The sequence below is a fragment of the Manacus candei genome, unplaced genomic scaffold (assembly GCF_025592945.1).
Source record: "Manacus candei isolate 608988 ecotype Guabito, Panama unplaced genomic scaffold, ASM2559294v1 h1tg000013l, whole genome shotgun sequence".
Classification (NCBI taxonomy): domain Eukaryota; kingdom Metazoa; phylum Chordata; class Aves; order Passeriformes; family Pipridae; genus Manacus; species Manacus candei.
In genome coordinates this window covers 8071857-8082840 of record NW_026138061.1, presented here as the reverse complement: position 1 = coordinate 8082840, position 10984 = coordinate 8071857, and the positions used below count along the sequence as shown (strand labels likewise).

The 10984-nt window shown below is 43.3% G+C and overlaps 1 long non-coding RNA gene across 3 annotated transcripts; it reads left to right on the top strand.

The window, feature by feature from the left end:
- Window positions 1–796: 796 nt before the first annotated feature.
- Window positions 797–9715, top strand: LOC127467072 (uncharacterized). Of its 3 annotated transcripts, none has more exons than XR_007902963.1 (5): window positions 797–1220; window positions 2940–3040; window positions 4444–4597; window positions 4788–4895; window positions 6890–9715. It is a non-coding gene; the product is annotated as an uncharacterized LOC127467072 (long non-coding RNA). The 3 variants fall into 3 exon arrangements; XR_007902962.1 differs by having other exon boundaries at window positions 4444–4895; window positions 6890–7061; window positions 8122–9715; XR_007902961.1 differs by having other exon boundaries at window positions 4444–4895.
- The last annotated feature ends 1269 nt before the right edge of the window (window positions 9716–10984 follow it).

Below are 10984 nucleotides of genomic sequence, written 5' to 3'. Positions count from 1 at the left end.
ACAGCACAGAGCAATACTTGGTCTGCTTTAGCTTTTGATCAGCCCTAAATTGATCAGGCTGTTGGACTAGATCATTGTTGGAAGTCTCATCCAAGTGAAAATACTCTATTGTGTTCTGTTCTATTAATTTCTATTTTATTAATAAACAAGAAAGTTAATAATTATCCTGCTGTTAAGTGCAGACAAGCCAACATTTCCACAGAGGAGAGGAATATCACACCCAACAACATTAATTCAAATATTTTCCCCTCTTTCAGCAATGCTTTAGATTTTGTACTTCAGTTTAATAAACAAACTACGGAAAATTTTACTTTATCGTTTCATTTGATCAAAGCAGCTTTCTGATATCTGCTAATTTGTCTCAAACATCTGCCATTAGAAGGCATGTATCTTCCCTGTCAGATCCCTCCCTCTGGCTTTCATGAAAGGGTTTATATTGCTCAAAATTTTCTGGGACTTTGATAGTCTGACAGACTGCCTTGTATTTTTCCAAATATGTCTAGTAAGAGCTGTCAAGGCCATGGAGAGTTAAAATGAACAGCCTAGTAATTTAATGGGAAGCACTGAAGAATCTTTGCCTATTAAAGAACATGTTGTATTGGGTTTGCATGGCCAGGTTTTGGTAGCAGAGGGGCTACAGGGGTGGCTTCTGTGAGAAGCTGTCAGAAGCTTCCCCCATGTCTGACGGAGCCCATGCCAGCCAGGACCAAGACAGACCCGCTGCTTGCCAAGGCTGAGCCCATTAGTGATGGCAGTAGCAACTCTGGGATAATGTATTTAAGAAGGGGGGTGTCCTAGTTAGAACAGCTGGGACCGATTCATCACTGGATGGGTGTAGCCCAAAACTGTGTATTCTATAGCCTTCCATGCCATTTTCCCAGAAACTGTTGTCAGTAGAGACCTGCGAGGTGGGGGGGGATGTTCCTGAGCCCCCTCATACCCTTTTATGGACTGAGCAGCCTCATACCCTTTTATGGAATTCCCCACTCTGAGGGAAGGACTAAACACCCTTTTATGGAATTCCCCGCTCTGAGGGGAGGACTGACCATTCCTGCCTGAACTGGAGAATATATAAACCTGGAGTTTCAGAACTTTTCCACCACTCATGGGATCCAGAGGAAAACTGCAGCTCACCGCTCTCAAACAGACTGAGACCACCCCCTCAAACTGGACTGCAATCACCACTTTTGACCAGACTGCAACAGCTCTCCCACCAGCAGGTTTTTCCTCCCTCTCCCTCTACTTTGGACTCGGGGTGGGGGGCAAGGAACACCACTTTGTGGCAGAACTGCAGCTGCAGAGAGTGAAAGTACGTGTGAGGAACCTTTGTGCAGACACCAAGGTCAGTGAAGAAGCAGGGGCAGGAGGGGCAGGAGGGGCAGGAGGTGCTCCAGGTGCTGGAGGAGAGTTTCCCCTGCAGCCTGTGGTGCAGGCCATGGTGAGGCAGCTGTGCCCCTGCAGCTCATGTAGGTCCATAGGAAAGCAGAGGTCCACCTGCAGCCCATGAAGGATCCCACAGTGGATGCCTCAAGGTGGCTGTGACCCCATGGGAAGCCTGTGACTGGCAGACTCCTGGCAGGACCTGTGGACCCATGGAAGGAGGATCCCGTAATGTATCAAGTTGGCTGCCTGGATGTGTGACCCTGAGGGTGATCCACTCTGGATCATCCTGGTCCTGAAGGACTGCATCCCAGGGGAGGAACACGCACTGGGGCAGTTTGTGAAGAACTGCAGCCCATGTAAAGGACTTATGTTGGAAAAGTTCATGTTGGACTGTGTCCCATGGGAGGGAACCCACACTGGAGTAGGGGAGGAGTATGAGGAGTCCTCCTCCTGAGGAGGAAGGAGCAGTTGAGACAATGAACTGACTGCAGCCCCCATTCCCTGTCCTCCTGCATTGCTGAGGGAGAGAAGGCAGAAAACACAGGAGCAAAGTTGAGCCCAGGAAGAAGTGAGGGGCATGGGGAAAGAGATTTAAGATTTGGTTTTATTTCTCATTACCCTATTCTGATTTGATTGGCAATAAATTAAACTAATTTCCCTGAGTTGAGTCTGTTTTACCCATAATGCTAACTGATGAGTGATCTCTCCATGCCCTTATCTTGATGATCCTTTCATTATGTTTTTTCTTCCCTGTCCAGCTGAGGAGGGTAGTGTCAGAGTGGCTTTGGTGGGCAGCTGGTGTCCAGCCAAGGCCAACCCACCACACAAGTTAAGGTATTTCAGTACTCAGTCTGCTACAGGATTTGTCAGGACAGCCTTGACAAAGCAGAGGAGATGAAGGTTTCGAAATATGCAGTAAATTGTGAGGAGGTTGGCACTAGCAGTTAGTCAGCTGCCAGGAATTCATGCACGGTGTCTGATAGGTAGTCAGGTCTTTGTCAGAAATGTGTGGTTGGGCAGCACAGGGTGCACCTGCATATATTTCTGTGAATAGAAGCATCTGCAAAGGATGCAATAAAAATTCTCTTTGCATACATAATTAACCCTGCCCAGTCCCTGCTGTCAGTCAGTGTGATCACTCCACTTATGGTGTTATTAAAGGGCTATCTTGGTTAATCTCCACTTTATGTTTGCACATTTAGTTGAACAGGGTTGCAGGATCTGTCAGCTTCCTGAATGCGGGCAGCTGACAAGTGCCTGAGAGCAACACCTGTACATATGCAAACAGAAAAAGCAGAAGCATATATGTTCTCCATGTGGCTCCAGTTTGGAGCTTTAGGTCTATTAATCATGCTCAGAGATTTGAAGGCTTTTCCAGCCAGTTCATTGCCTGACCCAGAGGAGTAATGGTTCAGTGTTCGGCACTGAAAAGACAGAGCTTGTGCATTTTATTTCTAGCTCTGCAATCAATTCACAGCACAGTGAGCTAATCTCTTAGGATTAGGCCTAAAGAGTTGAAGACTATAAAACTGAATGAGAGACATTCCTCTTTCCAGGGTTTGGCTACTAGACTGCAATTCAGAGCCTGGGGACAGGTGTCTCGTCCCTTCACATTGCATCCTGTGGGGAGCAACTGTTATGTCGATTCATCTCTATAGTGAGTAAAACACTGGAGAAAAGGACACATACTAACTAACTCCTGCCTCTCCTCCAGATGTGGATGCTTATCCAAACTATATTCACTCCCTGCTAAATGCTGAGTTAAGAATTGACTGGAGGGCTGGACCCAGAGAGTGGTGGTGAACGGTGCTGCATCCATTTGGCAGTCAGTCACTGGTGGTGTCCCCCGGGGATCAGTGTTGGGCCCAGTCCTGTTTAATATCTTTATTGATGATCTGGATGAGCAGATTGAGTCCACCATTAGCAAATTTGCAGATGACACCAGGTTGGGGGGGCGTGCTGATCTACTGGAAGGTGGGAGGGCTCTGCAGAGGGACCTGGACAGGCTGGAGAGTTGGGCTGATTCCAACAGGATGAGGTTCAACAAGGCCAAGTGCCGGGTCCTGCACTTTGGCCACAACAACCCCCTGCAGTGCTACAGGCTGGGCACAGAGTGTCTGGAGAGCAACCAGGTAGAAAGGGACCTGGGAGTTTGGATTGACAGGAAGCTGAACATGAACCAGAGTATGCCCAGGTGGCCAAGAAGGCCAATGGATCCTGGCCTGGATCAGAAACAGTGTGGCCAACATTCTTTCCCTGTACTCAGTGCTGGTGAGGCCACACCTCGAGTACTGTGTCCAGTTCTGGGCCACTCAGTTCAGGAAGGATATTGAGGAGCTGGAGCAGGTCCAGAGAAGAGCAATGAGGCTGGTGAAAGGACTCGAGCACAAGTCCTATGAGGGGAGGCTGAGGGAGCTGGAATTGTTCAGCCTGGAGAAGAGGAGGCTCAGGGGAGACCTCATCACTCTCTACAACTCTCTGACAGGAGGCTGTATCCAGGTGGGGGTTGGTCTCTTCTCCCAGGCAATCAGCAGTAGGACAAGAGAGCATGGTCTCAAGTTGTGCCAGAGGAGGTTGAGGTTGAATATTAGGAAGAAATTTTTTACAGAGAGGGTAATCAGACATTGGAATGGGCTGCCCAGTGAAGTGGTGGATTCACCATCCCTGGAAGTTTTTAAGATGAGACTGGATGTGGCACTCAGTGCCATGGTCTGGTAACCATGGCACTGTTGGATCAAGGGTTGGACTTGGTGATCTCGGAGGTCTTTTCCAAACAGGTTGATTCATGATTCTGTGATTCTATGACTCAAGTCTTCTTTCACCATATCAATACCTCTTCTGATTTTCTAATGGGAAGTTATGATTTACCAATGGAAAGTCTCTTATACAGTCTTGGTGACCTCCCTTTATATGCTGAGTACTGATGTGGGAGAGGTAGTCCCAGTCTCACAGCTTCATAGAGTGATTCAAAGTCACCTCCAAGAAAATAGTTCAGCTGTTTGGGGGTTGGGGGAGGAGGAAGGATTTCATTCCTTCTGCTGAAGCTGTTCTTTCTTGCAGGAAAAAATCCAAAGAAGTCATGGTATCGTTGTATTTGGAGATACTGCAACCTCAACTGGACAATGCCCTGAGCAACCTGAACTAACTTGGAAATTGACACTGCTTTGAGCAGCGGATGAACTAAATGAAATCCCAATGTCCCTTTCAGACTTGTGTAAGTCCATGATTCTAGAATTACATGTAAAATACTCTCGAGAAAGAAACATATGAGAGTTTCCTTGCATCCTAAAAGTTAGGGCTCTCCCTGTGGAAGACTTCTGTGTCTCCTAAGAACTGTTCATATGTTTTCCCCCATGTCCATACTTTATGGATTTACCTCTTTTCCTTCTTTTCCCAATTGCTAGGCAGCAGATCCACATATCTACCTGAGAAACAGGATACTGCAGCTAAATCCATATGAAATCTGAAGTCAGACTCTCAGAGAAGGTGTCTTGTCAGATGCTTCAGGGCAGGTAGGCAAGGTGGTGTGTAGTCTGTGAATCTGGTCATTCCTGCACAGAATGAAACACAGAAATACAACAAAGGTATCTGAGTGGTGAAAGCCACGAATAAAGCAGCCTTGAGTGGGAGAGGTTTAGATTCAAACACCTAAGTTTTACCTACTCCCCTCTGTCTGTGCTTATAGTTTTCTCAGAGATAGCCTCAAAAACAGCTTTCAAATATCACTAGTTATGCTACTACACAGTTTTCCTGAATTTCATCTGAACTTAGCTGACACATCTGATTTATTTCAACACTAACAGGATCATGACTGAAATAAAATCATACACAGATGAGTGTCTCAATTGCTACTGTTATTAATCCTGCTGTTTAGGTTCATGTTTAACAGGAGGCATATGCAAGGCTCATTTGATAACAAAACAGTGAAGAAGCTTCTAATCTGTCACTGTCACAGACATCTGTGAGGAGCCACCTGCAGCACTTTGCAGTGCAGACAGCAACTGAAGAGTGTGAAAAGCCACTGTGACAAGCAGAGAGACCAAGATACTGATTGTGCAATGTGTTCTCCTTGTCAAAGTGGAATGAACCTGTTTCAGAGAATCCAATTTCTTCACATCACACAGGCACATAGTGGGAACCACAAGACGCCACAATGCATTGGAGGTGTGTGGCAGTGAATGATCTCTGTTGTGGAATAAATATCCCTTCTGCCCTTGACAGGTCAGTGCTGAGCAGCAGAGTGATGCTTTCTTGTCCTCTGTGGAGCATGGAGAGCTCACGCTGAGCCCTTTTCAGCCAATGTTTGCCTCAGATGCTTTCCAGGATGGAGAAGCACAGATCTTACTCAGCTTTTAAAGTTGACTCACCTGACCAGTGTATTCACTCTCCCAGATAATTCTTGGACAAAACACAAGCCAGGGACCATTTCCAGTAGGAAGTCAGCATGTTTTTCCAATAAGTCAGTCTGCTCCTGGGGAATAAGAGAGCTTCAGATGTGCACCTTTCCTCACAATTCTGCCTCAGCTCCAGAGAACTGTCGTGATCATGTTTAATTTTTAACAACAAATGAAGCCATAGAGTTCTACTGGCTTATTGGTAGAAATAGGCCCCAACTATTTCACTCTGGGGAAGTCAGTGGGCAATTTACTAGGGATATCTGTGGAACAATGTCCCAAGTATGTCTCACAATTTGAGGTTGGCAAAGATTTCAGCAAAGACATAGAAAGACTTTCCTTGGCTTCACTCCATGTCAGCTGAACCATTTCACGTTTAGCTGGCTCCCCTTAGAACCATCACATCCATTTTCCCTATTTCTGGTGTGGGACAGGGGAACTGCAACCCTAGACCCTGGTCATTTCCTCTAGTTACTTGTTATTGACACAAGCCAGAAACACATCCTTTAGAGTAAGATATAGGAAATTGCTGGATATTTAGATGGAGCAATTTCCATCTCCGGATGCCTCATTGTAAACTCAAGGACTGCTGAAAAAAATCCTGATTTTCATTCCTAGGACTCTTGGAAAGTTGGGCAAGGTGACAATGGGGAAACATTCCTCCCTCCCTTGAAAATTATAATTTTGGAGCTGTTACAACAATCAAGGATACCTCTAGTTCAATCTCACACCCAGTTTAATCATCCTTTTCTTTCAAAGCTGAACAGTTTCTGTTAAAGCTGAACAGCTTTCTAAGAGACAATGTTTCTTGAATATTAAAACAATAAATATTTAAAACATTTCCACACATGACCCTGTATTACATGAAGAAAATGTCAGCCTCATAAAACCTCTAAACCAAATTTTTAATAGATGTCTGTTTTATTTTCTCTCTAATCCCCCAAGTCTATCTCAAAACCAAGCTTCCTCTCAAAACCAAACGAACATCTGGTACAGCTGAAAAGACTCTGTAACTTACATTATACATTAAATTTCTCTTTCCAAGAGAAATTACTGTTTCAGCCTCAAAATTATCAGTCATAAAACTATGATATTTCTACTTTTCTCACCAGAGTGCTAAAGTTCTTAGGATTACAGTACCATCTCCAGCAGTCCCCAGAAAGCTGGATTTTCCACCTATCTGCTGGATAAATCTCTTCCCCTCTCCAGTTCCTTTCCTGTCCTTCTCTTCAGGCCAGTGAGCATCTATTTTGACATGTTTGTCACAGTTACACTACAAAGAAGGTATGTAATAGTGCTGTAATATGATCAATACCTTATTGTCACCATCATGGGCTTTAGGGAGGAACAATATTTAACTGCTATTGCAGCATTTAATCGATTGTTTATAAAGCCATAATATTCATTTAGTAGAGTAACTTTGAGACCAGCTGACATTGATCATTCTGTGTAAACAATGTTTTGTTTTATCTGTATTTTATTTTTACTCAGTTGCTTTGGTTAGTCAAGTGCTAGAAGTTCACTGGTCTATGTCATTTCCTGAGGGATGTTTCTGCAAAGTAAAATACCAGTTTCACAGGGCAGTTTCACAAGCACAATACAGCAGAAAACACACAAAACCAGTCCATAAATAATCTTGTTAAAAACAAATAATGTTTTCAAGTTGAAGAAGATTGATTTTATTTGAAATAGGTATTAAAGCAAACAAGATAGCTCAAATATAATTTTGATGTATTAGAAGTGATGGTGAATATAATGTTCACCTCTCTCTCTTTGGCTTTTAAGCTCAAGCAAACAGACTATGATTTATCTTCTGTCCTCTTAGTTTTGACATGGAGTCCGTGTTCCTCCTCAGCTATCTTGGAGAAAAGGATTTATCTGCATTATAGAGAGTGTGTTTCAAATGGCTATAGCAATTGCAACAAATTTAGAAATAAAACCACAGTGTTGAAAAGCTTTTGGTTGTGCAGTGGGAAGGCTCTTGCAGCTGATGGAAGGGCAGATTTCAGTCTGGACTGGTAATTGTGTTGAGAATGTGACCCCCAGCAGTCATCAGGGGAAAAAAATAGTCAAACCACATATACTCAGGAACACTTGCATCAGTCAAAAGCATTTCTGAATACGCAGGGAAAGGACATTGAGGCCTTTAGATCGTAAAGAAGGATCTTTACCTCACTCCAGTGCTGTGCAGAGCACTTTATAAAATAGTAGCCTTGCATGAAGAGAAGTCTTGTGCAGTGGCCATCAAAAAGCCACTGTAGCAAAACCCATGGAATCAGGATTGTGTCCCTTAATGAATAATTTAATTTACCTGCTGCCTTTTTTTTTTTTTTCTTTTACTAAGGAACAAATGCTGCAACTGTCACTCATGGGACTTCATCTGCAGCTTTCCTCTAGGAAAGGATGAAGCCCTTTTCATGATATCCAAGCTCAGGAATCCACTGAAATGTAGCCAGCTTTAAGGAAGAAAGCTAAGTAATGTTAACCAGAGAACTGCTTAAACAAAGCATTGTCAAAGCACAGGCTAGAGGAGGGAGGAATCTTTATGAACAAGAATACACTATTCATGCTGCATGGGTTGTTGCTAGCCTGGGGAACATCAGGGATCTAATTCTGGTCTTATTTTCTTCAAAGTCAGAAGTATCTGTACTGAAGTCAAAGCAACAATCATGTAAGGCCTGGTATAAAAGATTAGAAGTGTTCCCACCTGGTGAAGTCTCGGCAAATGGATCCAGGCCACTTTACCATGTTTAAAAGAGCTATTTTCTCCCCGATTTTTCTTTGACCTTCAATGCTATAAATCCAAAAATAACTAAACCAAAATCAAAGTCATTCCCTGGCACTTTGTAATAGTAACCGGCTGAAGAGCATTAGCCACCTTTTACATCTTTCTTGGTTTGAATTTTCCTATATACATTAATAGATCTACATTTATAGGTAAAAGCAGCACACTTGAAACATAGGCCAGTGTTTGCACTGAGGGCATAGGACATGCCTGTGGGTTGATATTTGTGTCTGTAAAGGCAGGGAGCCTTCTCACCTCTTTTTGTTAATTCTGGAGGTTACAACTGTCTGATGAGGCACCAAAAATGTGAATATGTACCTCACCTGCAAAAATTGTAAGATTTCTGTGAAAGTAAATATAATACTTCAAAGCTTTTTGTGGGCTTGTGAATGTGAAATCCTTTAAACCTCCTTCAGACTTTCATTCCATGTGAAGATTTCAGAGATTCGTTCTCCTCATACTCACACATAGACAATGTCTCTCTTTTTGCTCACAAATATTGATTCTGGCCTTCCTTTTTCAGTAAATGTATGTGTAAACATAGCCCAGGGGAAGGCAAAGTCATAAATGAATACATGTCTTTTAAGGAGATTTCACAGAGAGATGAGTCTTAGGACACCCTATAAAGAGTTGGTTTGACAAGCAGCCTTTGGAGGCAGGCCCAGTCCATGTCCCCCACACCCAAATACTGCCTCTTGGTCCTGCTGCTTTCTCTCTCTTTGGCTGCCCAGGCTTGTCCCTGCAAAGCGATAGCCCTTTCCCTCATTAGGGTTGATCTTCCCTTCTTAGTGATGGGGTCTTCTAGCACAAATGAGTAACCCGTTGCCTCATCAGCTATTGGGGCTACAGGTGTGGCTTCTCTGCCTTTCAGAGGAGGAACAGCAGGATGGCTCTCCAACACTGTTCCCATATCAGGTATTTCAGAGCATCCTACCCAGCAGGATTTCCTGTCCACATAACAAGACTGTTGACACATGCCTTGAAGGGTTAGTGTTCCTGGAGACTGCACAGTCCTACAGATAACTTTCTCCTTAATTATAACAGTCCTTAGCAATGGCTGTCAGCTTAAGAAGAGGCAGGTGAGCCTGTGCCCTTTTCCCCTCCTTTCACATCAAGTCTGGAGCTGATCCATATCTCAGTTTTAGAAAAGATGTGTCTGATCTGACCAAAGAAATTGCTGGACCTCTTTCCCCTTTTCAAGGAATGATTGGTGACTCTTTCCTGTTAAGAAGTAAGACAAATATGGGCTACAAATACAATGGTTCTGATATTCTTCTGGAAAGACAAACATTCTACGTGAAGATTACAGAATAAGATAGTAACCTGCAGGATATGACCACCTCTACCATACAAACTAAACACAAATAAAAGAAGGTCATCTAGACTAAATGGCATACATAGGGAAAAAATGCAAGAAACAATGGATAATTATGAATAAGATCAGGAACAGTGTTTTTCTCCCAGAAGAGTAGACTCTAGCAAAGCATAGAACAAGAATTTAGATCACTTGTTTGATTTCATGCGGAAGGTCTTGCAAGTGATGAGATTCAATATCTGATCTTAAAGCTGGGATGATTGATTGCTCTGAAATCTTCTCCTAGCAAAACGAGGTTTTGTCACACAATTATCCAAGCCACAAAATTTTATTATTTCATTTTTGTTTTAACCCCGGAGGGCCTCCAATGGACTACCACCCACAAGCAGCTATGCACAAGTATGACTGACAATCACCCAGAGTTACAGCACTAGTAACTCTGACCTTCAAAGAGGTCATGCTCTGATTTTCACAGCCTTACTGTGCAGCACTGAGTGGTAGTTACTGTGTAATGTTCCTCTATCAGCCTCTGCTCTTTCTTTCTTTGCCATTACACAGGTGTGACAAACTTTGCAGCAAACTCTCACTCTTACTGGGAACACAGGGGTTAAATTTCCTCTTCCTTGGGATAAGTTTGGCAGATATATGCCGATTCTGTTTTCAATTGTGCCATTTCTCTCCCAGTGCATGCACAGTCACAGCTGTGAACAAGTTGCAGGCTTAAATTTTTAATGCTGAAGGCTATTCCTGGCTACCTCCTCAACATTACCACCTCCACTGAAACCTGTAATGTACCCATGGAGACATCCTGGGTTCCATTTAATTGGAACAATATTTACATTTTTCTTTCTGGTTTGTTTGTATCATCAAGTTCTTAAATAGAGTCTTGCTGAGGTATGGAAACAAATTTTCTTTGCCTATCCATTTTAGAAAAAATATTCAAACTGCATTATCTGCAAACTGTTGCAGGAGAAAAATGAAGAAAAGAGTTCTTAGATCAGAATGGAAGGCAGTCAGTTAATAAGGAGGAAAAATAATGCTGTGTATTAATGGCTGGATGGAAAATGGTTGCTGTGATTTGTTTAATGGGATGAGTTGAGGTCAGGG